Genomic DNA, 26,373 nt, shown 5'->3' with positions numbered 1-26,373 from the left:
ATACAGTACTTAATCTTACTTAAACTAACTTACTCTAAGGACAACACACACACCCATGCCCGAGGGAGGACTCGAACTGCCGACGGGGGGAGCCGTGCAGACCGTGACAAGACGGCGTAGACCTCGCGGCCACCCCGCGCGGCTTATTGATAGATTTAAAGCTTAAAAACATTTGAAGAGCTTACGAAAAGGAACGTGCGTTTCCCACTTCTTTCAAATATCAGTTATGTGTGCTACGAGATGCTGGATTCCGGGTTGATTAATACTGTCAATCGACCAGTGTAATAATATGAATAGTGCACATTTTGTAATACATTTAAAATTAGGTATCCAGAGAAAGAATGTGCTGATGTCTCTCACTGCATGGAATAAATGTGGTTTGTCCAATGCCTTGTATTAAGTCCTAGATTCCTCGTGGGTTGGAAAATAATATTAAAGTAAGGAACGGAGAATTTTCTTGTATTGTGAATTGTTGGCACTTGTCAAAGTCGTTGTCTTAGTTTGAGACATTCCGTTTAGTAATTCAGGTGTTGTAATCGATACATTTCAGTTTTAATAGTTTTTTGTTTACGCTGAATCATGAATACATCATCTGTGGATGAAAGACAGAGACCCTCATATTGTAACAGTGTTCGAGAAAAGCAAGTAAGTTTGTGAATAAGTACCGTTATGAGAACGTTAAGGGTTGAGTCGCACTAACTAGGGGAAGACTGCGACTCGAAGTTAGTGTTTTAAAGTGGTAAGTGCTGAAGAAATATCAAAAATTATAAAAAAATAATGATATCAGAGACTGGGATGAACAATAATTGCATCTAACAGGCCTTATTACTACACTTCCATTCACAGAAGGCGATAGAGGAAGAATGAAGACGAAGCACATTTTCAAGAGTGTAATATCTACTACAGAGTGAGACCGAAATGTGACGACATTGTACATGAAATTCCTATGTAAAGAAAAGCCTTCTTGGCAGTGCATGGAATAATATTGCAACGATTAATGACAGTTGAGAAATTTATGAAGGCGGGCGAATCTCCTTTTTACGGAAAGAGTAATCATGCAAATAAGTCATGGAACAGTAAGGAAAAAGTAAGAAAGGCAGTTCACGATCGGACTGATTCACTGAAGGTTAGCTGAAGGCGTTATAGCAATGACAAGAGCAAGAAGTTGTATCCTCCAGAGGATTTTTGGGTGAAGAAAAGGAAAAAATGTTCCAAGAAAAATTCTCGAATTTTGGTTCTTCATATGAAACGTACAGAACAGTATTCAGCTTCAAATTCAGTACAGTTTTGGGTATCCATGGAATGATACATGCTCAACCTGTGATAAGTGCAGCTCAGATGAAAGAGCTGAATGCAAAATTATCTGAAAACGTAGGTGATGACATGAAGAAATAAGTCTTGAAAGAAACTAATAACATCACAATTGACCACAAGGTACACAAACTCAAAGCTGAAACCTATTATTCCAGAAAAAGGAATGCTCGTTTAAGATGCCCAAAGGATAGTGAAACATAAACAGTCTGCATAGAGCTCCAAAAAATTTTATGCTTAACCAACAGAAGTACTAATGATGTCTATTACTAACGGTAGTTTTCTTATCCTTTCATCAGCTTTCAAATGCAACTTCAGTGCTCAACACTTGCACTGAAGATACAGGAAGAAAAGAGACCAATGAAGTTATTTCCTTTTCAAATCACTTTGTGACAGAATTGTTGGTCAAGAAAGTTAAATATCTTGAAGTATTTTATGAGTAATGTTTACACCAGAACAAGAATTAGACAGTTCTAAGATGTCTTAATTATCGTGTGACTGAACTATAACTTTTGGAGACAGTGAGTGTGATAAGAATGTGGGACTTTCTAGTCGACTGTTTGCAGATCATGGATGAAGACCGCTGTAAACCTAAGCCATTTGATCTTGTGATGGTCAGTCAAGATATTTCACAAACTTGTGTGCTATTTCTCAATAAGAAATATTTCAGGAAATTTCCATCATAGAGCTAATCATCAGAAACACAGCGCCATCTCATTCAATACCGAGAAACTTATAATACAGCTTGGATTTTATCAGAGATGAGAACTTCACTTCGATTTCAAGAGGAGCAGTTTTTAGAATACCCACCTCTTGCATACAGAGGTAGGATGTAAGAATATAATAAAATATTATTTTAGAATGACTTTATGGAAGTCTAACAATAACAAAAATGATAATAATAATAATAATAATTTGTCTTTACAGGTCCTCTGGCAGTATCAAAAGAAAAGTATCTTGACCTCCAAGGTTTGAAGGATTATTGCGGACAAGAAGCTAGAGTGTTTTACTCAAACTTTTACACAAGGGCCGGCCGGTGTGGCCGTGCGGTTCTAGGCGCTTCAGTCTGGAACCGCGTGACTGCTACGGTCGCTGGTTCGAATCCTGCCTCGGGCATGGATGTGTGTGACGTCCTTAGGTTAGTTAGGTTTAAGTAGTTCTAAGTTCTAGGGAGACCAAGAGATGAATTCACTAAGCTGATTCAGAAGGATGTAGGCAGCAGTAGGTACTGGTAGACGAAGAACCTTGCACAGGATAGAGTCGCATGGAGAGCTGCAACAAACCAGTCTCAGGAATGAAGACCACAACAACAACAAGTTCTAGGGGACTGATGAACACAGACGTTAAATCCCATAGAGCTCAGAGTCATTTGAACCATTTTTTTTTTTTTACACAAGTCTGGGAATGCATGTTGGGATGAAGTGTTGTTATACTTTATTCTTATCACCACTATATTACAAGAAATTGAAGTAGCAATATGAATTAGTTATTGTTTCGAACACTGTCTTTCAAATCCAAATTTTTTACACACAATATTCAACAAATTATACAGTTTTACTTACAATGCCTTCTGTTCTGGTGTATGCAAGTAGCACGTTTCTCCCCTGCAATACATTAAATTACTTTAATATTGTGCCACTAAAACTACAGTTTACACATTTAAGGTCTGAGTTTGCATCTTTAATGTACATGACGTTCTTTGCCTGTACTCTTCATTTCTTGAGACAGAAGCGGACTCTGATTATAATTTATTTGTTATGAACTGTAGATTAATTGTAGAAATATAATTAACAAATATGAGGCATCTGTTATTTAAGAGCAACAGAGGTTGACGATTTCAGAGGTACCCGTAGGCAACGATAAACAGAAAGAAAGTTAACGAATACAATAGAAGGCGAACTGTTAGATTTGAAAAAAAGAAATACTGCAGGCCATAGAGTTTAAAATAAATAAAGACGTGGCCCAGCAGAAATCCTTGTATAATATGAGGGATACCGAATTAAGATAATGAAAGACAAAATACAAAAAAGAAGCAGGCAGAACGGAATAAAAACATCTGAGAAACTCGACTGACAGACAATGTAAAATGGCGGGTCAGCAAAGGCGGCCTCAAGTGAGTGGCTGGTGGCAAGAGCGGTCGCTTGTCCACTGGTTTAATGTGGGATACGAACTTTGAGTTCAGTACAGGACTCTCGCTCTTATCTAGAAACGATTTTCAACTGTTTTGTTAAACTGCAGGTCGACTTTGCAGAGGACGACGGGAGACATTGTGGATGTAACAAGTGTTGCGTAACTAAGGTTTGCCTGCTCGGCACGCCGTTCACAGTTCATAGTTCGGCGGTGGTTTTAGCGCTGCCCTGGTATCGCAGTTTACAACTGAAATTTGGGGCTACAGAAAAATGCTGAATATTACATAGGTAAATAAGACAAGGAAAGCTTTGGAAGGAACACATAGTCGAGGGAGAAGAAATAATTATAAAAGCTGAAGTTTGCCGATGACATCGCAGTTTCTTCAGACACACCACAGGTTTTGGAAAACTAGTTGAACGTGTAGTGCCGGCCGAAACAACCTTGGAGACATTCGCCACTGCAGTCTAGTGGATCATAAAAAGCCTAAATTTACTTACGGGGAAGGTCCGCTACACACACAGCATATTCGACCGTATTATTAAAACCTGAGCAGTCTCACACTCTTCGCTTGGAAACAATCCATGTCCACGGGAATATCTATGTATTTGTTACTGTGGATGAACATAGATCTTATCACTTGATACAATAATGAATAATAGTCTCTTCTCAATCGACCATTAACTTTGAAGAAAGTTACGGCTTCTTATTCAACAAGCGTTGCTGGATCTGAAGTAGGATCTACATATACATGGATACTCTGCAAATCACACGTAAGTGCCTGGCAGAGGGTTCATCGAACCATCTTCACAATAATAGTCTATTATTCCAATCCCGAATAGCGCGCAAAGAAAACGAACACCTATAGCTTTCCGTGCGAGCTCTGATTTCCCTTTTCTACCTAAGTAGATCGGTGTCAACAAAATATTTTCGCGTTCCGAGAAGAAAGATCGTAACTGAACTTTCGTAAGAAGATTCCATCGCAACGAAAAACGCCTTTGTTTTAATGATGTCCACACCAAATTCTATATCATGTCCGTGACACTCTTCTGTTTCAGTATAGTACAAAACGTGCTGCTCCTCTTTGAACTTTCTCGATGTACTGGTAAGGATCCCACACCACACAGCAGTACTCCAAAGTGGACGGCCTAGCGTACTATAACAGCTCTTTAGTAAACCTGTTACATCTTCTAAGTGTGCTGAGCGCGCAAAGAAAACGAACACCTATAGCTTTCCGTGCGAGCTCTGATTTCCCTTTTCTACCTAAGTAGATCGGTGTCAACAAAATATTTTCGCGGTCCGAGAAGAAAGATCGTAACTGAACTTTCGTAAGAAGATTCCACCGCAACGAAAAACGCCTTTGTTTTAATGATGTCCACACCAAATTCTATATCATGTCCGTGACACTCTTCTGTTTCAGTATAGTACAAAACGTGCTGCTCCTCTTTGAACTTTCTCGATGTACTGGTAAGGATCCCACACGACACAGTAGTACTCCAAAGTGGACGGCCTAGCGTACTATAACAGCTCTTTAGTCAACCTGTTACATCTTCTAAGTGTGCTGTCAATAAAACGCAGTCTTTAGTTCTCTTTCCCCACAAAATTTTCTGTGTGTCCTTTCCAATTTATGTTGCTCGTAACTGGAATTAGTAGGTAGTTAGTTGAATTTACGGTCCTTAGATTTGACAGATTTATAGTGTCACAGACGTTTAACGGATTCCTTTTAGCACATATGCGGATGTCCTCACACTTTTCATTATTTAGGGTTAATTCCCAGTTTTTTCACCATTCAGATGCTTTTTCTCAGTCAGTTTGCCAATTGTTTTGATTTTCTGATGAGCTTACTAGATGATAAACAGCAGCATGTTCTGCAGACAACGCAAGACGGCTGCTGAGATTTTCCTTAAATCGTTAATAGAGACAAGGAGTAGCAAGGGGCCTATAACACTACCTTGGGGAATCTCAGAAATCACTTCCGTTTTACTCGATGGTTATCCATCAGTTACTGCGAACTGTGAACTCTGACAGGAAATCACGAATGCAGTCACATAACTAGACGATATTCCACAAGTACGCAGTTTGACTACAAGCTGCGAGGTACAGTGACAAAAGCCTTCTAGAAATCTAGAAGTACAGAATCAATTTGAAATCCCTTGTCGATAGTACTCAACACTTCGTGTGAATAAAGAACAAGTTGTATTGCACAAGCTCAGTCAGGAACCGCGCGACTGCTACGGTCGCAGGTTCGAATCCTGCCTCGGGCATGGATGTGTGTGATGTCTTTACGATAGTTAGGTTTAAGTAGTTCTAAGTTCTAGGGGACTGATGACCTCAGATGTTAAGTCCCATAGTGCTCAGAGCCATTTTTTTTTGTATTGCACAACAACGATGTTTTCTAAACCGGTGTTGACTTTTCGTCAATAGACCGTTCTCTTCGAGGTAATTTATAATATTCGAACACGACATTTGTTCCTAGAATTTGTTGCATATCTACTTTAATGATATGGGCCTGCAATTTATTAGATTACACCTACTGCCTTTCTTGAATATTGGTGTGACCTGTGCAACTTTTGTTATTTGGGTACGCATCTTACGCCGAGCGAGCGGTTGTACAAGTATATGATCGTTAAGTATCAGCATACTCTAATAATAACCTAGCAGGCATGTAGTCTTGACCGGAAGAGTTGCTTTTATTAAATGATTTAAACTGCCTCACTAGTTAGAGAATATTTAGTTCTGAGCTACTCATGGTGGCAGCTTTTCTTGATTCGAATTCTGGAATATTTACTTCGTTTTCTTTGGTGAAGTATTTTCGTAAGGCCGTGTTTAGTAACACTGCTTTAGCAGCACTTCATCGATAATGTTTGCATTGCTATCGCACAGAGAGGGTATTGATTGTGTCTTACCGCTGGCATACATTACGTACGATGAGAGTCTCTTTGGAATTTCTTCCAGATTTCGAGACAAAGTTTCGTTGTTGAAACCATTATAAGCAACTCGCATTGAGATTCGCGTTAAATTACGAGCTTCTGTAAAAGGTCACCAGTCTTGGAGATTACGCGGTCATTTGAATTTGGCATAATTTTGTCGTTGTTTCCGCAGCAGTTTCAGATCCATTTTGAGGACCACGAGGGATCAGCTCCGGTGTTTGTTAATTTATTTCGTATTAATCTCTCAACTGCTATCGATACTATTACTTTGAACTCAAGCCACGTCTGATCTACACTTACCGATACATTGTTAAGTTGGAAGAAGTCGAGATCTTGAATCAGGAAGGCGTCACCTAAATTCATATCTGCTGTTTTTAAAAGATGTGTTCACAGATCCTTGTATCAGTAACGATCCTCGTTATTAGCGTAAGGCTATTTGCTCCCAAGACGTCAAATACGTTTCTGCAAACGTTTACTATTCTGGTATGCTCATGCACTAACTGTTCGAAATAATTTTCAGAGAATGCATTTAGCAAAATTTCGGACCTTGTTTTTTGCCTACCTCCGGATTCTAACATGTATTTTTGCCAACATACCGAGGATAAATTGGAGTTACCACCAACTATAGTTGTGTGAGTCGGGTACTTATTTGAAATTAGACCCAAGTTTTCTTTAAACCTTCCAGAAATTGTATAATCAGAGTTCAGAGATCAGGAAAAGTATGCAATTATTATTTTATTCCGGTTGCCAAGAATGGCATCCACCCATACTAAGTCACAGGAACTATGTAGTTCAATTTCGCTACAAAATAAACTATTTCTAACAGCAACAAACACGCCACCGTCAACTGTGTTTAGCCTATTCTTTCCGAACTCCATTAGGTCTTTCGCAAAAATTCCGGCTGAACTATGCTCCGGCTTTAGCCAGATGATGCTGTTAGCGGAAGCGATGATTGCACAACGAGGCTGAACGGCGATGCGCTTTCACAGCGGTGGCGTGTAGAACCTGTTGAGGGCATGTCTGCTCCAATATCTCTCATTCGTTGCTGCGTCAGAATGTGTCTGTCTTTACATATGATTCCGTCATGAGGTACCAACTAAGCCGTGGTACCTTGCTCTTCAGACGACACCATGGAAGGGAATGGATGCTATATTGGAAACGCTTTATAAGATAAACATGAAAAAAGAAGAAAACGAAAACAAGAATAATGGAACGTGGTTGTTGTTGTGGTCTTCAGTCCTGAGACTGGTCTCATGCAGCTCTCCATGCTACTCTATCCTGCGCTAGCTTCTTCATCTCGCAGTACCTACCGCAACCTACATCCTTCTGAATCTGCTTAGTGCATTCGTCTCTTGGTTCCCCTCTACGATTTTTACCCTCCACGCTGCCCTCCAATAGTAAATTGGTAATCCCTTGATGCCTCAACACATGTCCCACCAACCGATCCCTTCTTCTAGTCACGTTGTGCCACAAACTTCTCACCAATGCTATCCAATACCTCCTCGTTAGTTATGTGATCTACCCATCTAATCTTCAGCATTCTTCTGTAGCACCACATTTCGAAAGCTTCTATTCTCTTCTTGTCCTAACTATTTATTATCCATGTTTCACTTCCATACATGGCTACACTCCATACAAATACTTTCAGAAATGACTTCCTGACACTTAAATCTGTACTCGATGTTAACAAATATCTCTTCTACAGAAACGCTTTCCTTGCCATTGCCAGTCTACATTTTATATCCTCTCTACTTCGACCATCATCAATTATGTTGCTCCCCAAATAACAAAACTTCTTTACTACTTTAAGAGTCTTATTTCCTAATCTAATTCCCTCAGCATCACCCGACTTAATTCGACTACATTCCATTATCCCCGTTTGCTTTTGTTGATTTTCATCTTATATCCTCCTTTCAAGACACTATCCATTCCGTTCAACTGCTCTTCCACGTCCTTTGCTGTCTCTGACAGAATTACAATGTCATCGGCGAACCTCTAAGTTTTTATTTTTTCTCCATGGATTTTAATACCTAGTCCGAATTTTTCTTTTGTTTCCTTTACTGCTTGCTCAATAAACAGATTGAATAACATCGGGGATAGGCTACAACCCTACCTCACTCCGTTCCCAACCTCTGCTTCCCTTTCGTGCACCTTGACTCTTATAACTGCCATCTGGTATCAGTACAAATTGTAAATATCCTGTCGCTCCCTGTAATTTACGTCTGCCACCTTCAGAATTTGAGAGTATTCGAGTCAACATTGTCAAAAGCTTTCTCTAAGTCTACAAATGCTAGCAACGTACGTTTGCCTTTCCTTAATCTAGCTTCTAAGATAAGTTGTAGGGTCAGTATTGCTTCACGTGTTCTGATATTTCTGCGGAATCCAAACTGATCTTCCCCGAGGTCGGCTTCTACTAGTTTTTCCATTCGTCTGTAAAGAATGGAACGTATTCGAGTTAAATCAGGCGATGAAGAGAGAAACTTTCTGAATCGAGTCCCTTTACATACCACCGGAAATAAATTTTTACATGTGGCTACACGCTGAACACTTATGTAGGCCTATACAGAAAGCTATTTCCGTCATTATACGTATGTGATTAATTCCTAACCACCAAATTTTAAACTATAGAGAGACATAAACAATAGAGAGACATAAAAATGTAGAAACTAGGATAACATTGTTACCTGGCAATGAAGAACTGTGATCTATGTCAGTTCGAGGGTGAAACTTACTCGAATCATCTGGAGCAGCGTAATGTAATTACCTTACTTTGGCAAAAGGTTGAAGGCTCCTTTACAATTTGGTGCGCCACACTTCCTTCAACACTGTAATCCCGCTCGTTCAGCGTAACGTGCAGCGCAGTAGCTTGCAAGGTGGAAATGTAAGTCACTCCATGTTCGAATCCGCACGGCAGCTTAACGACAGTGGCTGGGGCACTTTCGAGCCTGTGTGTGGTTCTAGGCTGTTTCTCTCGCTCGTTTAGGCAAATGCTTTGCTGGTCCCGAGGTACTCTACACAGAAGTCAAAATACTCTCTAAAACAAAAGAAAGGAACGACGCATCACGAACGAACTTCAATGGCACGGAAATTTGTAGATGTGACCTACATGTACAGGGAAAAATGATTACAATTTGAGAACAGCAGGATGATTTATTCCAGAGAAAGAGATTCACAAATTGAGGAAATCTATAACGCGCAGTTCAACCTCCAGCTATTTTGCATGCAGATTGTGGGCTTGGCGTTGACTGATAGAGTTTGTTGGGTAAGTGATATTGTGCTAGATTTTGTCAAACTAGCAAGTTTGTTGGTCAAAATCCCGAGATGATTGGAAAGCCCTGTCCATAATGCTCCAAACCTTCTCTAATGGGGAGACAGCTGGGACCGTGATGATCAAGGTAAGCGAAGACGAGCAGTAGAAAGTCTCGCGGCGTGCAAGTGGCCATTATCTTGCTGAAAGCGGCTTCGCGTATCATCGGGGATAAGTTCCGAGCGAGACTAGTCACTGAAGACAATTCCACTCCAGTCTTTCGTTGCCTAAGATGTGTCTGGAGACGTCCCGGACAGCCGTGGGACACCAACCTTCCTCTCGCCCGCCCTACGGCTCGACAGCGAAGAGTAATTGTCTTGGATGGGGAGGAGGGGCAGGCATTTCTCTTCATAATAGAACCACTTTGGTTGTCATCTGCGGCACAGCGGTATATAGACGATATTTACACCCTGTTTTGTTGCACTTCGCGACAAGCCATCCTAGGCTTACACTTCAGCAAGATAATGCACACACGCACAAGGCAGAGTTTCTACTGCTTGTATCCGTGCTTGCCAAATCGTGCCTTGGCCAGCAAGGTCATCAGATCTCTCTCCACCCGAGAACATTTCTAGCAGGATGCTCCAGCCATCGTAGAATTTTGGCCCTCTAACTTCCTATTGGACAGAATTGGTCTCAGCATCTAGCAGGAGGATATCCAACAACTCTGTCAATCGACGCAAGGCCGAATTACAGCTTGCAAAAGGGTCAGAGGTAGACAAGCTTTATCGAGTTCCTTAATTTGTGAAGCTCCTTCTATTGAATAAATCATCCAATTTTTCTAAAATTGTGATCAATTGTTTATCTGAACAAACACTTTATATCCACCTACTTCCGTCCCATTCGGATACTTTCTTCGTAATGCGTTGTTTCTTAGGTGATCGAACGGACTATCACACACATAACGTAGTTCACACATTTCGCAGACCGTTGGCGCACAAAGCTTCCGTCCTTAACGTAACTGACGACTGTAATGACAGCGAGGTGAAAATAATTTCTGAAGTCTTGGGTACAGCGGAGCTCTTCCTAGACTAGATTAACACAAAAAGAAGTTGCACCTCGTTTGAAAGCTGTGAGTATGGTAAGAACTGGTTTTACAAGAACTAAAACTACTTTACCGTTTGAAAAAAAACATTACGTTCTATGAAACATCCTGGCAGATTAAAACTGTGTGCCGGACCGAGACTCGTACTCGGGACCTTGGCCTTTCGCGGGCAAGTGCTCTTCTGCAAGGTTCGCAGGAGAGCTTCTGTAAAGTTTGGAAAGTAGGAGACGAGGTACTGGCAGAAGTGATGCTGTGGGGAGGGGCCGTGAGTCGTGCTTGGGTAGCTAGAGCACGCACCCACGAAAGGCAAAGGTCCCGAGTACGAATCTCGGTCCCGCACACAGTTTTAATCTGCCAGGAAGTTTCATACTAGCGCATACTCCGCTGCAGAGTGAAATTCTCGTTTTGATTACGTTCTCGATTCATAAACCATGCATGTGAGGAGTTTGTACATGTCTCCTTGAATTCAGCTCGAATGATATACCGATGATCGTTGTTACTAGTTCCAGGAGTATACTCAACAGTCAGAAAGAGTACTGGTTCTTCATAGTTTCAAGTTAAATTATTATATTTTACCCGTACCATCGAGGATACTGCATTGGGAAAACACTGCTTTCGCATTCAGGAGGCCGGTGGTTCTAATGCCCATGCACCATCCATATTTAGTTTACATGATTCCTCCACATCGATTATTGCGGATGCCGAGACGCTACCTTTAAAGAGAACAGTCGTTTTCTTCCTCCTTCCTTCCTAAATTGGAGCACGTGCTCTGTCAGTAATGACTGTCGGCTAGAAGCACAACGCTAATCAATCTTCTTGTTTTTACGAGTTGAAAGTTGCCTTCCTCCTGTTAATTTAAATTTCCCATTATTGTAGTGGAATCTATATTGAAGAATGTAGTTTATTTTTCATGTTACTGTTATTAAGTGGGCATTTTCTAACATTATTTGCCCCTGTTACGGAACAAGCATTCCAATGTACGTCTCACTGGAGTTCACTGACGTATTGAAGAATCCGTCATTGAACCTCAGTCATCAAAATCTGAAACTACGTGATGTGTCAATATCTGAAAGGTCTTTAATCCGAGAAATTGACATATTGTAATTCTGACTCGACTACCATCCAAGCCAGCACCTGTATGTTACACAAATTATATTTCTGTAAACAGATTGTCAGTCGACGCTGTTGGCAAGATGCGGGCCTGCGTGAATACTTGCGACGTTATCTTTGTAGTGCTCTTCGCCGTGGAGAGCAGTATCCACTGTATGTCTGAGAAATTTTCATAATGTCCTATTCCCTAATGCAACCTTGCACTCGTCAAGAGAATGTTCACCGATATTTATTTGTATTAGAAACGAGAAATGTAACTGTACTGTGTGATTCTCCACGTTTTCGTGGCGCTAAGGCCGATCCATTAAATTCTGAATGTGCAGTGGTGCATGTTTAAAGGAACAGAGGGAGTCTTGTAGCATCAGTCTGTTAGTTCACTTTGAAGACTGTCCAAAGTTATACAGTCAAAATAACAGGAGAAGAAACAGGGTTTATGCGACTGAACCCCGAAATTTAATGGTTAGCGCTATTGAGCTGTCTAGGAAGTTTTGCTATTCGTATGTTGTGATTGGTAGGATTAGTCGCTCTTGGAGCAACTTAAATGTCTGTTTGCAGGACGAAGTTCTCGTCACGTGAAGGAGCCTGACCTTTCTAAAATTGTAATTAGCTTATTCCTCAATAAATTCATTCATTAAGAGCTAGGATTGTTCATAATAGTCCCTAACACTGAAAACAAATTTTAACAAACTGATAAAAACTGATAGTCAACCAGGAATCTTTAGAGAGTCACTTCTTCTAAGGTAGCTGTAGCGAATCCCTCAGGGTCAGCAAGCAAGCTGGCCAACTTCGCGTTAATCGGTCTCAATGTAAATAAGTTTTGTGCCTCTCACAGAAGAATTTATATCCTTGGGATATACGTTAACATTTTTTTAATCACGCCAGACCTTACACAAGTGATAGAATTATTTCATTCGCGATAGCGTCACAACGTAATTTCGACGCGTGAAATTTCGTCCCCTGACAAACGATTCTGTAACTGCGAACTGTAGCGCTGCAATTCCAATAAAAAAAAAAAAGACCACGCTTGTTGCTGCAACTGATTAAAAATGAATGCTATTGAATGGAACGACATTCCGTGCAATCGTATGTCGGAACCGCCGAATTCTTGCGTCACTAAAATGAAACGTCCACGAACAGTAGATGTTTCATGATGCAGCAACATTGAGAAGGATGGAACAGAGTGGTGGAGGCAGGCAGCCCAGAGAACAATCCCGCCCTGGAGACTCTCTCCCTCTCCTACGGCCTCTCTTGCGTGCTGCTTTGTCTTGTTTCTCTTTCTCCACGTCTCTCAGTCCCCCCCCCCCTCTCCTGTCTCTCTGTCTCTCTCTCTCTAATCTGGTAGAGAAGGAAGGACGGGCCCACTCGTGGGCTCAGCACCCTCCTGGGAGACGGCATAAGGCCACCAGCGGACCTGGGGCTGCTCTGGCGGAGTAGAATGTCATACTGCCACTGGAGAGACTATCAGCCCAAGTGAGCCGCTTCTCCGAGGATTGGCGTCTCCTTTCATCTGCGTCGGGGACTGCCGTCAGCTCTGTCCTCCCGCCTATAGTGGACACCAATTGTCCATTATTACTGAAGCAGCTGAAGACTCAATTGAACCATAACCATTGTTCCTCTTCCGATACAATACAACTTCTCTTTCATCCGCATCTGCAGTATACAGTTCAGGTATAATCATCCTTAATGTGTTTCCCCGATATTTTGTGCTCTTCCTCGTAGGCATTTTCCCTTATTGTCTTGCTGCCTGTCACTATTTGGGTGTCCACTGTATGTTCGTGTACTTCATATGCGGGTTTAGCAAAACATAGAAATCAATAACAAATGTAGTTTCTCATGATTCCAGGATATCCACATTAGAACCGATGATATAAATACCTAATAGCGCCATGATTTGGCTAACTCAGCACTGATGTACATGATGAAGCGGAACTGATTTTTCTGACTACCGGTTATTGATTATGCAGCTGGTGGAACATCTGAACGGAGTGGCACCAACGAGCGTGTGCCTAGGAGGGAAAATGAAGAAGGGGATATGGAAGGGGGAGGGAGCAGTAGGAGGGAGAGGAGAAGAACAATGAGAATAAGAAGAAGAACGAGAGGAAAGAAATTGACTGAAGTGTACTAAATTGGCAAGAGACAGAGATGAATAAAATGAGGCCACGTGGAGACTTCCATTGGACATATCTGAGCAACAGTTTCTTAAGACCTGCCTCTATTTTGTACACAAGCGTTAATCTTTTTATTTCGGCTAATATATGGATTCACTCTGGTTATGCCAAGTGAGCCAAAGTAATGACAACATATTTTGCCTTTAGTCTCTATTTGTTGTAGCTTAGCACAATTCAGCAATGAAACCATGAACAGGGCATCTTGTTACTGTTGCAAGGAATGCGACTTTCGGCTGAGTACTTTAAAGAAACGTTCTGATGTATGTGAAATCTTATGGGACTTAACTGCTAAAGTCATCAGTCCCTAAGCTTACACACTACCTAACCTAGATTATCCTAAGGACCAAAAACACACCCATGCCCGAGGGAGGACTCGAACCAGCCGCACAGTCCATAACTGTAGCGCCCAAGACCGCTCGGCTAATCCCGCGCGGCCAGAGTACTTCCATGGATCATATAAAAAGCCTATTATTGACTTGTCCTCATTTTCCTTCATTGTAAAGCTGTACTAGTCTCAGTAATGAAAAAAAAAACAAAAACAGATGAAGCGACGATGAACATTTATCAAAAAGAAAGAAATGTGTTTGGAGGCGCCGGGGGTACAGGGGTGGGAGTGCGATTAGCCACCAAAGTAGAAAGTTCCCAGTGCGTCAGTTACACTAGTTCTGCCACTAATCTGTCTAGTCTGAGAATAAACAATGTTTTCGATTTTTCTAGTACATTTTAAAAGCACTTTTCTTTGCGACCTGTACATAAATGCACAACCTTTATTTCCTTCGTGAGTTTTCCGAATCAGTCATACATTGGCTAAGAAAGTATATCCATGAGTGTTAGATGTTACATGTTTCCAAATCATGCTCTCAAGAGCCATGTATTTTATCTAGCAACCTATGTGATATTAATCAGTTATTACTAATATTGTTTTAATATTTCAGTCGCTGGAGAGCATGCACCTTCTTACAAATTACGCTATATGAAATACATATTTCGGGTGAACGTGTGACGAGAGAGTCTCTGGTCGGCGTTCAACGAGTTAACTTGTGTTGAAAGCAAGCCTGCGTCTCTAACGGTGGTGCGTGGGCCTCGCCGTGCTCGCCGCCCCTTGTCTTTTGTCGCGCTAGATGTACCGTGCCGATCACTGGGCGCCCTGACGTGCAAATGAACAGCTTCCCAGCTCCTGATTTGTGAGCTCTGAGTTAGGTATGATTTTTATTCTGTGTTTGACTAAGAAGATTGTTGAAACTTATTGTGGCATGGGTAGCTGCCGGAGATGGTAATGAACTTGGTTCTCACAGTGGATATTTTAAGGAGGCTGATGTTCTTCATTTCGTTTCTCATCATCTGTGAAGTGTGTGGTTTAAGTGGTTTTCATGCAAACTTTAACTTGTATTAGGACATATTGACCGCTTTGGGACTGGTTGCGGTTGTGTACAGTTAATGGTTTAATCATTTGTCACGGCAGGATTTGGTACGTTTATTTAATGTTGAAAGTCCCTTAAGTTTCCTGCTAATTTACTAGGAGACGGGTAATGTCAGAGTATTGCTCCTAAGAATTTGGTGGAATGCTTACTACATATTCCAGTTTGGCTGTGATTTGACGTTGTTTTCATTGCAATTTATTTGTGCTACAGGCCATTTGTTAAGTCAGCTCGTTTCCTGGCGTCGGTGCGGTTATGGATTCTTGTCACGATCGCTCATTGTAAGGCCGGTCGGACTATATATAAATATATACCGCCTGCCAGTGAGTCTGTGCACAAGCCGTGAGGAGTGAACTCTCGTATTTGCTGGCGGCCATAGCGTTATTGCTTCGAAATACTGCTGTGGGCCTTAACGCTGCTCTCTAAAGTTAAGTGCAATTTGGGAATCATTCTGAGTCATTATGTCGGTTAGTTAAGTGAGGCTATATGGTTAATAGTAGCGTTTCTGCAAGTCATTTTACTGGTTGAGTTTTTCCTAGCCATTCTTATTTAACACTTGCGTTAATCAATTGTGTATCTTTAATGAATGTGCAACTTGTTATTTTCCCTGTGTGCCAGTTTTGCGACCTTGGTTGGCCCACCTTGCATTTTTAGTCTAAGCATGTTTCACTATGAACCTTTATGTACGCAGTTCAGTTTCATTAAGCTTTAAGATCTTTGTTTTTTAATGAAGTCACAACTTCGTGTGGCTGTGTAGATTTGGGTTGCATGTGTATAGTGTTACTAGTCTTTTTAGACATTGTTAAACGAGAACGATTGTTTATGATTGGTTATTCATCGTGCCTACTATGATTTTGGTTGTGGATACAAAAATATGATTCTTATTCGTGTTTATGTAATTCAATTAAAGTGAAGATTTGTGTATTGCATCGGTAAGAGGGCAAATGTCCGAATTGAATTTTATATTAAAGTCTGTTTGGAGTCAAATTAAAATTGTAAAAGAATCACAAGCTTGTCAGTCACCAGTGATCCCAGGCTTTCTATTTCCTTTAATTAACTGTGGTGAGGTTGTAATTTTTGGTTTTCTAAAGAGCTGAGTATTACCACGGTTCAGCATGCATACGTGACATTACTGCAGCAGAAGTGTCAGTTTGAAACATGGTGTGAGGTTAGCGCTCGTACAGGTGGCAAAGCATCTTTTAACGTCATACATGCTTTAAGAATAGTATCTATTTTTCATTATTTTCCTAAATAGTTTACGATGTACTTATTTTCGTACTTTATCCCACCAAAACCTAGACACTTATTAAGAGGCGTGAATGATCTTAAAATAACTGTAAACAAATTAAAACTCATTAAACAACTCACAACTGATACAACGTATTCAGGAAGAAATATTTGCGAAATTAGATGTAATTTCAGCGTAACCATATGAAACAAGCTGTTTCACGCGTAAGAGGCTAAAATATGTGGACCCATGTACAAAAAGGACTGACACCCCGTTAACTTTTCGCTCTGAATTTACTGTCTGGAACGCCAGTTTCCCAAAATACGACTTCAGTCGTTATTATTACTTTATTTGGTTTAGGTACTCTCATTTAACAGTAGAAATATGTGTAACAGTTGTATATCGTCGATTGCTTTACACATTTCGTAAAAAGACATTGTAAATAACCTGTTTATGTGTATATATGTTGGCAGCATGATAAACTGCATTAATAACTCTGACAGTGTTGTGCGCAGTCTGTAAGAGACTCTGTTGCTGGTTGGACTAGCAGTTGGAGGTGAACAGCCAGCAGTTATGGAAGTTGGGTGTGAGTAATCAGCAGTGATAGAGGTTAGAGGTTAATAATTAGCATTGTTGGGGGTTTGCAGTTTTAGCGCGAGTGGACGATCTGTACGTGTCCGACTTGGAGATTGAATATTATGTATGATTATATAATTTTTGGCAGTGGGTATCACCGACGATTATACATTTTTTTTTAAATGGATACCACGTTATTAAGTTCCATTAAATAATAATTTTATGATATACATTTTTAAAGAAGGAGCACTAGGAAAGGAAAGAGGTATAATCAGGAGAAGTGACTAGTAACATGAACTGCATATGTAATTTTCTTTTCAAAGACTTGGAGATTTTTTGGTAGAATAAGTTGTTGTGGCGCACCACTTTAATGACAAGTTTTGACATATGCATTAAGATGTGAATAGACATTTCCCTTATCTGCACTGCTGTCTTTACTGCAATATTTATTCCGCTTGTGCTTTATCATGTTTAGGTATAAGTTATTGCATTTGCTGTTGCTATTTGTCAGGCATTGTCCTACTGAATTTTACTTTGTGTTACTCTAATAAGCCAGTTTTACCATAGATTTATTTTTGTTATTTGCTGCATATTGCCTTATATGAGTTGTAATGTTGCATTATCTTTACTAATTTAGATACGCTGCTGCTTGCTTTGCCAATTTGCATTTTTCTCGTAGTTGTTTATGTTAGTTGCTTTGTGCTGCTGCATTGCCTTGTTCTCTAGTTTATATATCTGAACTCAGCAGATTTAAGTTAGTTTATGAGGGGGTATGCTATATTAGAAAATGAGTTGTGATGAGTTGGGAAGAAATACATTGAGAAGCTATAAGGAAAAGGTTTGGCCAAAGAGTATTAGATAATGAGGAACAATTGTTCTGTTAGGTAAGATTTTCTTGAAAATAAATGAGGTAAGGAATATATGAAAGTATAAATACAGATAGATAGGACTTTTTTCTGGGACAATGTTGAACTATGGGAGATCTCAGAGAATAAAATGAAGTTTTGGTTGGAAATGAAGTACCACAAGTACTGCAGTACTAAATGTTACACTGAAAAGCAACCCTGTCCTTTTCTCTTGTGATATTCCGCTAAGTTAGTGTGTCCTTGAGTGTTTATGTTCTTCTTCTAGAATTTTTTTTCTTCTAATACTAAGCTGCATTCACTATGATGAGGAATATTGTTATCCTCAAATCTGGTTTTGTTTTGTAACATATTCTTCACTTTGGAAAGATTTTCAGACATTATGTATCCTATTCTGTTTTCTTTTAATGCTCACAAGTTAATGTTTTAATGGATATTCTTTTTTTCATTTATTTATTTACTTATGTCACATTTCCTGTAATACTCATGTATATGTTTATTTCTGTTCTTTTACAAAGCCGATATTCCTACAATGTTAGCTGTATTATCATATTTTTTACTGTAATGACGTTTTCTTTACCTTTGTATTTGTATTCTTAAGCTGTAAATTGTAAATTATATAGACACGAGTTCTTCAAGTTAAGTAAATAGTAGGGATTCATATTACTGCACACTTCTGTTGGTCATACTAGGTGTATAAAATGTCAGAGGTTATATGAATGAGTTAATGCTTGCACGTGTGTTGATAATTCATCAAGAGAATGGCTAAAAGCATTGCTGATTCTAAGGATATTGCAAAAAGTTAGTGGGTGCACAATTCGTGTTCATGGACTTGCTACATCGTTATCAAGACTCCTCAATTGTGATTGTGCACCCACCAGCACAGTCGCAACAGATGGCTGCTGGCCATCTGCACAAGGACTACAGAAGGTCTGCACCTTTGGTGGCCCACTACTACTATAATCTCTACAAGGACTACAGTAGGTGTACACATTTGGTGGCCCATTACTATCATAATTTCTACAAGGCATTCTGTGGGTCTGATCTGTGACCTACCTACCAATATTCTTCAAAACTTCGACTGACTCTGCTGTGGGTTTGCTCTGTTGTGACCCATTACCAATCTTTTATGTCAAAAGACCACACTGTGTTTCCCTTTGGAGGACAACTTTACTTCTTCAAGGCCGCATGGAGGTCCACTACGTGTACGTGCATTTTCTTTTACTGCTCCGACTTTGTGCATAAAACTGTCATAGACTTCTCTTCTGATGAATGATTCGGACGGTCTTTAGAGACTGTGAGGTTAATTTTTTGATTTATTGACCAACAGTATATTACTTATTCTGTGCATTTGATCTTTTTGACATTGCTAATATGAAAAATATTTTCAACAAATTAGTCTGGGCCACTGCCCAAACTATTTTGTATAATTTTTTGAGAGAGGCAGTAAGTAGCGTGTTTATGTGTTTATTTGTTGGCAGCGTGATGGTCTGCACTAATAACTCTGACTGCGCTGTGCGATCTCTGTAATAAGAGGCTCTGTGTGGCTGGTCGGAATGGCAGTTGGAGTGAACAGCCAGCTGTTATGGAAGTGAGGAGTGAGTAGTCAACAATGATGGAGGTTTGAGGTTAATAAGTGCCTGTACTAGCGCGAGATATATTACTGATGACAATATAATTTTTGAACTGATTGCAACAATCTCAAGGTAAATTCATTGTTAGCTCTGCAGCAAAATTTTTCCTTTGCTAACCACATACCTATTAGTAGTTAGAGCCTTCAGCAATTAGAATCTTTTATTTAGCTGGCTGTATTGGCGCTTGCTGCATAGCGGTAGTTCGTGTATGAAGATGTGTCGCGTCTATAAGTTCATGTGTGTTGGGCAATGATTGCAAATAATTGGCAAGGACACTATAAGAATAGCAAAATATTTCATTTTACTGATGAAAAATGGAAATAAATGAAGTCATATTATCATAATTACGGCAGAACTATTACAATCAACGTTTATATTAAAACATTCGTTAAAGGAGGGAGAATGGCTAGCTGTAGATGTCATTCAATACCAAAACCACGTCTTTTTTTGGCATATTAAAAGGGGGTCTTTTATTTATAAATTTTTCATTAGTGAAAAAAAAAAACCTTCAAATACCTGGATCCACAAACGAACAAGACAGTGTTCAGTTAACGATTTGACACAAGAACAATGAACATGGTGCTTGGCCTAAATAGTTCCTGTTTCGAACAGGTAGAGGGAGAGAGAGACCATTAAATGTCACCAAACACGCTACAGCAACGTCCGGACCTAGCATTTGCCGTTGGAACTGCCCATTGCTTTCGTTCTCTGCTGTAACTACCCACAAGGTTAATTTAGCGAAGAGTGCTCGGTATATTTGCTAACTCTGATGGGAAATGGAAACCCTTGAAATCCACTTGCACACCCACACACACAGTTATTCATTCACGATCATTTATAGGACAAACGGCTTATAAACAAGATATAGACACGAATTGGTTTATCCCTTCCCCAGAGGTTAATTAGTAACTTCACAAAGAATGTTTGACATTAAATCGACAATGCAAGCACACAAGACGCGTCATAAATTCGAGGTTCATGAAACGGCTCTGACTGATCCGATTCAACATGAGATTGTTTCAGTGACTAGTCAATTAGTTGCGGCGTTGCTTCCCTTGGAATTAATTTCTCTTTCCGACTGTTTGGCTAACCTTGATCTGATGATAGTTATTGTTTATCACAGTTTCGTATTAGATTATTCAACTCTGGTGACAACTCTACATCCTTAACAAAAACCTAAAACTAACAAACGTCCTGCCTGATTGTTGTTTAAAACATACTCTCTCGTCTGTGAAATACATTACATACATAAACACGAACGATACAATCGGCGTTCACAAAATGCACCCGCCCAACATGTTAGGCTACTGGTGCGCTTCTATCATAGTGAAAACAAAAACGTGCCATAGTGTCGCAACTACATACAATGACTAGGACACTAAACATAAAGCCGGCCGGAGTGGCCGAGCGGTTCTACGCGCTACAGTCTGGAGCCGCGCGACCGCTACGGTCGCAGGTTCGAATCAGGCCTCGGGCATGGATGTGTGTGATGTCCTTAGGTTAGTTAGGTTTAAATAGTTCTAAGTTGTAGGGGATTGATGACCACAGCAGTTGAGTCCCATAGTGCTCAGAGCCATTTGACCCATTTTTGAACCAAACATAACCTTCAGAACTTATATATCAATCAGCCAAAAATCTTCGATACAACTCTGAAACATTCTCCAGAAAACTGACTTTCAAACCTCCTGAGCGTCATTAAGGCCAGTACTTCGACAGGCACAATGAGTGATAGAGCGCTCGCCCGCCACGTGGGCGGCTGCGGTTCGATTACTGGACAATAACGATTTCTAAGCAATGGCGCACGTTCTGTAAGCAATTACGTGAAGTGTAAATTACATAATGATAGAGAAAATGATGGCACTCGTATCAATTAATTACGTGAAGTGTAAATTACATAATGGTGGAGAAAATGATGGCACTCGTGTCTAATGATGGCTGATTCGTGTCCCGTTTCAGTTATTACTTTTTTTCTTCTTTTTCCGTTCAGTTCGAATGCCTACGTCATGTAAATATAAAATTCAACGAACACATGCTTATTGACACACACTTAACTGTCAGTTTTCCGAAAACTGCACATCCTCCTGTTTCTAATTACATATCGCTCATAAAAATTCAGTTTTTATTGGTAACAAATTTTATAAAAGAGTTTTAGGGAAGCTTGTTCAAGTTAAGAAATCGTTACAAATTATTTTATTTTTTATTTTTATGTATTTTACACTACATAGAAATACTCGTAGAGCTCTGAACCGTAATCGAACTTATTCCATCCACATGTCAGGTTAACATTCTACCAGAGCCGCACTATCCCTTGGAAGAAACGAACTTATCGTTGGATATTAAGGACACTCGGAAAACTTCAGAGTAGACTTTTCGAGAGTTTTTGAGAGTTGTAACGACTTAGTTTGTGCGATTGATTTTTGAGTTCTAGCCCTCAAGTACCATAAGCATAAAGGAAACAAAGATCCGATTGCTGTGTGGTCTCCTTGTGGGTAAGACAATCTACATTCCTGATAGAAACATAAATGTGGGTTATATTAGCTATTTCTTAACATTTACTGCATTAAGTTCAGAGTGTTACTGTGCTGTGCTTGTTTTTCTCTTTTCCCAATTTATCGTCATTCATTACCAGTTCGGCTTTGGAAGAGGCCGAGGTACAAGGGATGGGATTCAACCATAACGAGTAGTCGGGGAAAGATACCTAGAAACGCGTAGGGAAGTTTGTTCAGTTTTCAGTGACCCGGAGAAAGCCATGCGTACAGTTCGGTGGATTAAAAATGTCGGTATCCTACAGCAAATAGCTCGAAAGAAAGTAGATTAATAGGCAGTCTGTACATGACGCAATCAGGATATGGATGACAATGGGTAGAAATTGGGAGAAGGGTTAGCAACTCTGTTTAAAATATGTTATGTGGCTGATTAAAAATCACCTTCATCACATTGTTGGAGACAAACAATGGGTACAAGATTTGATGACGATAGGGTACTATTTAGTGAATGTGAACAAACAGTTAACAATATGAAAAGAACTGAACACTCCAGCAAGGATGCGCATCGAAGATAAATATGAAATTGACTAAAGCATTGGCCCTTACAAGGCAAGCATGAAAGATAAAAGAAGGAATGTATTGTGAGTTAACGTGACAATTTGAAAATTTTAAGTATATATGATGAATAAATAGCTAGGCATGTAATCAATAAATACAGGAATCTGGGTAATGATTTGATGAATAACCGCCCCAGTCGCTCAAAAGATGTTTATTTTACTACTTGACAAGTTGTAATTTTTATAGTGGAGTTCGAAACTGGTACCGTAAATGCAATCAATGTACACAATGATATAACTGACATTTAAAAGACTTAAAACAAAAACAGTAGTCGAAGAGTTTTGTGAAAAAGATGTGAAGTAAAGAAACGGGAGGAAAATGTGGGTCACGCAGTGTTGCTGAGATGGAGAGACAGATGCTTACGAAAGTAAATGTCGCGTTTATTTGACCATTAACATCGATGAAATAATTGGCGTCCCATGATTGTAAAAACTTTGCATGTTGATAAATTAAAAGAACTGTCATTCTTTTGCGTTAAAACAAACGTACGAGGTAAGTCAATTGTTAACCGCAAAGTAGTTACAAAATTTTATTGTAATCAAATAGGAAACTTACAAGAACATCATTTTTCACTTAGTCTCCTTGCGTTTCAAGGCACTTGGTCCATCGTTGTACAAGCTTCCTGATGCCCACATAAAAGAAGGTTCTCGGTTGATCCACTTGCTAGGGATGCACCGCGTCTTTCACTGCTTCGTCCGAGGCAAATCGACGGCCCCTAATGCCTGTTTGAGAGGACCAAAAAAGTTATAGTCAGAAAGGGGCAAGATCGGGAGTACTTCAAACCTGAGTTTCTGGAGCGTTTCAATAGTGTGGGTAGCAGTACGCAACGGCACAACACCTTTTGACAATAATCCTCGACGTTTGCCTCGAATTGCAGGCTTTAGCCTGCCAGTAAGGAACTCACTGTAACGTACACTGAGTATTGTTGCGTCCCTTTCCCCATAATGTTCCAGTACTGAACCTTGTGCGTCCCGAAAAACCGTAAGTATCAGTTTTCCTGCAGACGGTTGGGTCATGCACTTTTACTTGCACGGTGAATTTGGAAGTTCCCATTCCATGCTCTGCCGTTTACGCTCCGGCTAGTATTGATACATCCATGTTTTGTCACCAGTAATGATCCTGCCTAAGAAGTTGTGCCCTTCGTTACCACAGCGATCCAAATGTTTTTAGCAGATGTCCAAGCGCGGTTGTTTATGCAACTGTGTGTGTTGTTTTCGGACCCATCTTGTACAAACTTCATGAAACCCAGGTCTGTTGTGGATGATTTCGTAGACAGAACCGTGACAAATTTTGAGAAAATGTGCCTGTTCGTCAATAGCTAATAGTCTGTCTAAGCGAATCATTTCACGTGAACGTTCAATGGTTTCTTCATTTGTGGTAGTAAACGGTTGTCCTGCTCCTTCATTGTACGTGACACTTGTGCGAGCCGGCCGCGGTGGCCGAGCGGTTCTAGGCGCTTCAGTCCGGATCCGCGCGATTGCTACGGTCGCAGGTTCGAATCCTGCCTCGGGCATGGATATGTGTCATGTCCTTAGGTTTATTTATTTTTTTTTGGGCATCAGTCTACTGACTGGTTTGATGCGGCCGGCCACGAATTCCTTTCCTGTGCTAACCTCTTCATCACAGAGTAGCACTTGCAACCTATGTCCTCAATTATTTGCTTGACGTATTCAAATCTCTGTCTTCTTCTACAGTTTTTGCCCTCTACAGCTCCCTGTAGTACCATGGAAGCCATTCCCTCATGTCTTAGCAGATGTCCTCCTTATCAGTGTTTTCCACATATCCCTTTCCTCTCCGATTCTGCGTAGAACCTCCTCATTCTTTACCTTATCAGTCCACCAAATTTTCAACATTCGTCTATAGCACCACATCTCAAATGCTTCGATTCTCTTCTGTTCCGGTTTTCCCACAGTCCATGGTTCACTACAATACAATGCTGTACTCCAGACGTACATCCTCAGAAATTTCTTCCTCAAATTAAGGCCGGTATTTGATATTAGTATACTTCTTTTGGCCAGAAATGCCTTTTTTGCCATATCGAGTCTGCTTTTGATGTCCTCCTGGCTCCGTCCGTCATTGATTATTTTACTGCCTAGGTAGCAGAATTCCTTAACTTCTTTGACTTCGTGACCATGAATCCTGATGTTAAGTTTCTCGCTGTTCTCATTTCTACGACTTCTCATTACCTTCGTCTTTCTCCGATTTACTCTCAAACCATAGTGTGTACTCATTAGACTGTTCATTCCGTCCAGCAGATCATTTAATTCTTCTTCACTTTCACTCGGGATAGCAATGTCATCAGCGAATCGTATCATTGATATCCTTTCACCTTGTATTTTAATTCCACTCCTGAACCTTTCTTTTATATCCATCATTGCTTCCTCGATGTACAGATTGAAGAGTCGGAGCGAAAGGGTACAGCATTGTCTTACACCCTTCCTAATCCGAGCACCTCGTTCTTGTTCGTCCACTCTTATTATTCCCTCTTGGTTGTTGTACATATTGTATATGACCCGTCTCTCCCTATAGCTTACCCCAACTTTTTTCAGAATCTCGAACAGCTTGCACCATTTTATATTGTCGAACGCTCTTTCCAGGCCGACAAATTCTATGAAAGTGTCTTGTCTTTTCTTTAGCCTTGCTTCCATTATTAGCCGTAACGTCAGAATTGCCTCTCTAGTCCCTTTACTTTTCCTAAAGCCAAACTGATCGTGACCTAGCGCATTCTCAATTTTCTTTTCCATTCTTCTGTATATGATTCGTGTAAGCAGCTTCGATGCATGAGCTGTTAACCTGATTGTGCGATAATTCTCGCACTTGTCAGCTCTTGCCGTCTTCGGAATTGTGTGGATGATGCTTTTCCGAAAGTCAGATGGTATATCGCCAGACTCATATATTCTACACACCAACGTGAATAGTTGTTTTGCTGCCACTTCCCCCAATGATTTTAGAAATTCTGATGGAATGTTATCTATCCCTTCTGCCTTATTTGACCGTAAGTCCTCCAAAGCTCTTTTAAATTCCGATTCTAATACTGGATCCCCTATCCCTTCTAAATCGACTCCTGTTTCTTCTTCTATCACATCAGACAAATCTTCACCCTCATAGAGGCTTTCAATGTATTCTTTCCACCCACTGCTCTCTCCTCTGCATTTAACAGTAGAATTCCTGTTGCACTCTTAATGCTACCACCGTTGCTTTTAATGTCACCAAAGGTTGTTTTGACTTTCCTGTATGCTGAGTCTGTCCTTCCGACAATCATATCTTTTTCGATGTCTTCACATTTTTCCTGCAGCCATTTCGTCTTAGCTTCCCTGCACTTCCTATTTATTTCATTCCTCAGCGACTTGTATTTCTGTATTCCTGATTTTCCCGGAACATGTTTGTACTTACTCCTTTCATCAATAAACTGAAGTATTTCTTCTGTTATCCATGGTTTCTTCGCAGCTACCATCTTTGTACCTATGTTTTCCTTTCCAACTTCTGTGATGGCCCTTTTTAGCGATGTCCATTCCTCTTCAACTGTACTTCCTACTGCGCTATTCCTTATTGCTG

The sequence above is a fragment of the Schistocerca serialis genome, chromosome 2 (assembly GCF_023864345.2).
Source record: "Schistocerca serialis cubense isolate TAMUIC-IGC-003099 chromosome 2, iqSchSeri2.2, whole genome shotgun sequence".
Taxonomy (NCBI): Eukaryota; Metazoa; Arthropoda; class Insecta; order Orthoptera; family Acrididae; genus Schistocerca; species Schistocerca serialis.
Note: the sequence above shows the minus strand (reverse complement) of the source record.